General features: G+C 37.7%; 1 pseudogene; it reads left to right on the top strand.

The window, feature by feature from the left end:
- Window positions 1–2,333: 2,333 nt before the first annotated feature.
- LOC123925686 lies at window positions 2,334–4,952 on the top strand (annotated as a pseudogene).
- Window positions 4,953–5,845: the final 893 nt, after the last annotated feature.

Raw genomic sequence — 5,845 nt, 5'->3', positions numbered from 1 at the left:
GAAACTATTGTCCTAATTGAAAAAGGTAAGATCACATAAACCTTATGAGTAGATCATTAGTATCCCCATTTTTTTCATCATTTCATCATGGGAATGCATTTTCTAGCTATAATATGTAACACTCATATATATGTACAAAGCACTACATTTGCTTTTATTTCTTCTACTCTAAATGACAGATTCATTTTCCCCTTTATGACTAGTAAAATTGTTTTTATAAACTGTAAAAAAATTATGTGAAAATAATTTTATGAAGTTAAGGTTTCCATGGCTACATAAAACTACCAGTGTAGATTTACCATAATCTAGAAAAATGCAATTGCTATTTTTATTGTTATGTACAATATTTATTTGAATTGAATTGCTGAGAACTACACTCTTAATGTTTAACAGGACTTGGTTTAGCTTGTTGTTGTACCACATCCTTTTTGATAATTTAAAATCTATAAAATCTTTTTTCTCTTTTCTTTATTTTCCCCTTCTTTCCTTCCTGCTTTCCTCTGCCCTTCCTCCCTCCCTTTCTCCCTTCTTTTCTTCATTCCTTTCTTCCTTTCTTCTTTCCTTCCTTTCTTCTGTCCTTCTATGTGGGACTTGAATTGTGAAATGTCTGTGAAGCCAGACATTAAATGCAACTGGTATCTTGAAAGTGTGGCAACAGTGTTTCTATTCTAGATCTGGTCTATTTATTATAGAACCACTTAGCAGCTGTGTATGAAAAAGCTCCATGGATATATCATCAAAGATTTATGTGTGTACGTTTGAAGGAAAAGAAAAGAACACCTAAATTAGTACAGAATCAATGGTGTCTTACTGTTACCAGTGCCTCAGGAGCTGAGCAACCAGTTCAGCTCGAGGTCAAGTTAAGGAAAGAGCAAGAGTAAAAGCTCAGTGATGCAACTTTATTTTGTTAGCTGTGTCAAGAATTCAGACTTGAAAAAAAAAAAATTCAGACTTGAAATATTATCTGGGACAAGGTGGGTGGAGTAGACAAGGAGCTTCCTTTGATAGGATGTAGCACACTACAGTATCCTGATAAGCTACTTGTGTTTCCAGGGATTATGTGTCTGCTAGTACCTAAGATATTGAGAAAAAGAAATTCCACCCTAATGTACAGTTCAGAAGCTTATCATTAGAATACAGAAAGGAAGGGATCCTAGAGGCAGAGTGGGTGGACATTGAAGGAAAAAGAAATGTAAGAATATCCAGTTACTTCCTGGTAGAGGGGAAAGGAGAAAACAGAAAATTTTAAAGCAGTGGTTCCCAAATAATGGTTTCTTGTTAGCATCACCTGGAAAGCTTTACAATAATTTCGATTTTTGGGATGCCTGGGTGACTCAACTCATTAGCATCTACTGTCAGCTCAGGTCATGACATCAGGGTCCTGGGACCGAGCCCCATGGCAGTCTCTATGCTCAGCGAGGAGTCTGCTTCTTCCTCTCCCTCTGTGATTTCTCTCACTCTCACTCTCTTTAAAATAAATAAAAATAAAATCTTTAAATAAAAATAATAACATCTATTTTCAAGTCCTACCTAAGACCAATTAAGTTACAATTTCTCAGTTGAATCCCTGGAATTAGTCTTTTAAAATGTCTACCCAAATGATTGCAATGTGCAATGAAAGCAAAAACAAGCTCTAAGACCAATGACCAAAAGGGATATCACACTAAATCAGAATATAGGATATATACTTTGTCATTAGTAAATGTGACATTGCTTACTAGTGTATTTCATTTTGTTTGTTTTGCTCTGTCATATTTCCGTATGTAAATTGTAATTTTTTAAAAAATATCTGAATGGATGAGGGTGTATTGGACTCTAGGTAACCATGCTTCATTTAATTTGTTAACTTTGTTGTCCTACTATAACAGCTGCATTTTAACTGAGGCGTAGGGGTTTGAGGACATCTTATGAGGTATCATATATTTTAATTATCTCCAAAGCCTTCTTCATTGTTATAATCCATGAACTCTGGAAAAATGGTTGATTTAGGATTTAATCTAATTTCTGGCATTAAATGATTCAGAACTTTCTTATGGTTTAAGCTGTGCTGCAAGACCTTGTGATCCCTTCGTTCCCCTTAGAGACAAGGTAGAGCCCAGTGTCTGGCCTTCTATCACTACCTGAAAATACTTCACTGAAATCTCTTCCAGAGAGAGCATGATCAAAGAAGCCTTAAAACAAAACCCATGGTCCACAGAGACAAGCAATATGAATGGATTTTCCACCCTCCTTTATAATTAGCAAGGCCAGAGAGAGGCTCTCCCATCTGAATACCTGCCATAGCTGCAGCTACATAGGCTTAACTGCCCAGTGTGTCAAATGGGCCTGGTGAGATGAGGGAAGAACAGTCAGGGAATCCAGACAGCACTGTGTTTAGGGTAGGGGAAGGCTCCCAGGGAAGGTGGCAGTGAGTGAGTGGATAGAGCTCCTGGCAGGTACAGATTGCAACAACAGCCAAATTTAATCTTCCTTCATACATATTAAATTGTGTGTGTGTGTGTATGTGTGTCTATAAGAAAATACTGGTTTTTTTCCCCCACTGGGGACCTTTAGATGCCCTCAAATTCCCTTCAGTTTACATCTGTGTGCCATGAGAATATTATCACTTTTTGTGTGCCGTGACATAAAATAAAATTGGGAAGCACAAATACAGTTTAATTTTGCATACATCAGAAGCACTTTATAAACAACACAAATTGTTACATGGTTTTACTGTATCCCTTGACTATAATTCCCAGTAATGTAATTCCAACATTTTTCATTTTCTCTCTACTATGGCACCGCTCTTCAGGTACTCAACTTTGACTTTTGGAGAACAGTAGACTTAGCGCCTCATAGATCCTTGGTTTTAATGGTGATCCACTGTAAAAGGAGCAAATTCATCTAGGGAGCTATAAAATTAAGTATTATATGACAACACATATACTTTTAATATGTAATATAAATAAATATAATAAACTATATAGTAAATGGGAAGAATATCCTGGAGTTACTAGGTACTTGAAAGCAAGACAGTAAGCAGCCAGAGATAAGACTGCTATTTTCAGTGAGTTCATTTATTCTCGATGTCCTTTAAGCTTTTAATGACAAATACAGAAAACTTTTCTGAATCAACTTTGAAGAGACTAATGATCCATGTTTGTCTCAGAAGATTTTTGTAAAAAATCTTTACAAGAAAAATAAGCAAACTTATAAATAACAAGCAAATTTGTAATTTATCTTTACAAGAAAAATAAGCAAACTTCATTTACCTGAACAACTTGATTTAACAGATATTTATTGACTCTCTATTAAGGGAACAGAACATAGAATGTTCAAAATCCTTGTCACCATCATTTGCCAAACATATTATGAGTTCAATTAGATAAGGAGTTGTATAGTAAGTAGGACAATGACTTATTTTCTCCCAGATATGTTCCACTTGAGAGGCAGAAATAAGTTTAGTGTAATAAAATTGAAACCAGATAAAGCCTTTTCTTGCTTTCTAAAGATATTGTTATTTGCATTTTATTTCTCTACAGAAATTGGTCCATAATTGTTTATACAGTCTGAGGCTTCCTCCTTTAGGTCACTTAAGTCCTAGCCATCCACAAAATGAAAATATCAGGGTTGTTTTTTGTGTAATTCCCTTCTTTAGCTCTTCCAACAACAATTAAGACCCTACTACCTAGGAATCCTTTTCTAGCCAAACCATCTTTGAGATAAGGACACACTATTAGTTATGCATTCCTTAGTTGAGTTGAAGATAACATGGTGGCTTTGAGTGTCTGCTCCTCTGAGGAGAGGGGCGGTTGTTGTGGCCTCCATTGTTTGGGTTTAAGGGTGACAGAGGCCATGGTCGTAGCAGGAGCTTTCGGTCCTGAGGAGGCCCAGGAGAAGGGTTCAGGCTCTTCGTGCCACATGTTCCATTTTATTTCTATTTGTGTGAAATGGCCTTTCCCGAGCCAAGCCAATGCCTGCTGAAACTTCCTTTGGCGAGATCTTGCTGAAGAGAAATCAGGACCTTCCTCCTAATTCTGCTCAACAGGCCTCTATTCTTTCTCTGGTAATGAAAGTTAACAATGTGATTGACAATTTGATTGGGCTTCAAGGACAGTTGGAGTCAAATTGAAGAAGGCAGGGGTGACCATATAAAAAAGGGAACAATGACTACAGGACACATTGTGGCTGACCTGGTGGTAATCCTAAAGATTCTGCCAACAATGGAAGCTTGTGCTGCCCTAGGGAAAGCCTAAGAGCACAGGATCCTTCTGAAGTTTTGACCATGCTGACCAATGAAACTGGCTTTGAGATCAGTTCTTCTGATGCTATGACGAATATTTTCATTGCAGTATTTTCATTGCCACCTAGTCTCTGAAAACTGGACCCAGAACTCCATTTGGATACAAGGTGTTGCAGAGTGACTTAGCGCCATCAGACATGCCTGTTGTTTTGAGGAAAATGCTTCTCAGTCCACAGTTAAAGTTCTTATCAGATTGCTAAAAGAGCCGAGAATTCGTTTTTCAGGCTTTGAGCCCCTGCACCCTGGATCCGTGGCCTACTCAGGCACTATGTTCTGATGAACAATCCCACCAGACAGCCTTTGGCCCTAAACATGACATACAGGTGTTGCTTAACAGATTCTGGCTGCAAGACTGTTCCTTCCAGGGTCAGTGGGTATAACTGACCCCTGTAGGAGATGTTCTACACAGCTCAGGCTCTGGTCCAAATTGTCTCACATGGTGGTTTTCAGAAGATTCTTGGCCAGGAGAGTGATGCCAACCATCTTGCTTCTGAAATATCTACCTGGAATGGAGTAATAGTGACACCTTCAGAAAAAGCTTGTGAGAAATGACCAGAGAAGAAGGAAGGGGAGAAAGAGGAGGAGAATACAGAAGAACCAACTCAAGGAGAGGAAGAGGAAAGCATGGAGACTCAGGAGTGACCTTGCTTTCTCTTCACCCCCTTTCTTTTCCAAGGGGAAGACTGCAACCTAAGCTAACCTAAGGTACTGGGCTTTATATGGTGGCATTTCTGAGGGATGGGGAGACAGGAAGGAAAATAAACTCTACAGAAGGAAGTGTCGTTCCACTGGGTTCTGATTGGCTCAGTAGCCAGAAGTCTCCCATTTGTGACCTATGCCATCCCTCTATAGTGAAGCAGCATACCAGCTTTTCTCCCTAAGACTTCAAAGAACCCAGTTCTTTGGAAACCTCTCTCAACCACTACTTTGTTGTGGAAATGTTGTGGACTGTTAGTGTCTGGATTTTTTTTTCCCTAAGAAAAATGTAAAGTACTTAGTAGTTAAAAAAAGAAAAAAGAAAAAAGAAGAAGAAGGCTAACATAGTGGTTTTACCATTGACATTTATATTTTATTTATTTATTTTAAAGATTTTATTTATTTGAGAGAGAGAGGGAATGAGCAGTGGGCTAGGGGCAGAGGGAAAGGGAGAAAAGACTCCTTGCCAAGCAGGGAGCCCAACTTGGGGCTTGATCCCAGGACCCTGGGATCATGACCTTAGCTACCTATGTACCCTGACATTTATATTTTAAAACCTATCTTTGAAAATGAAAGAATGCACTCTTTAAAGGACTTCACCTAAGTAAAAAATTAGAAATTAGAAAAAATATCTGATAAAGGGCTTTCTTTGAATTTAAATTTCATGCATATCTTGACACAACAATTCAGGAAAATAGAAAGACACATATTTACCCTAGAAGCTTCTTATCAGCTATTATTATTTAAAAGTAAAATATCAGAATCTATAAGCCTAAACAGTATTAAATATAACTTATAATCAGTTTAAATATACATATTTCAATCAGTGTTATATTTTAATCTTCACAGGTTTTCCTGAAAAGTTTG

The sequence above is a fragment of the Meles meles genome, chromosome 15 (assembly GCF_922984935.1).
Source record: "Meles meles chromosome 15, mMelMel3.1 paternal haplotype, whole genome shotgun sequence".
Classification (NCBI taxonomy): Eukaryota; Metazoa; Chordata; class Mammalia; order Carnivora; family Mustelidae; genus Meles; species Meles meles.
This window is presented reverse-complemented; position numbering and strand designations above follow the sequence as displayed.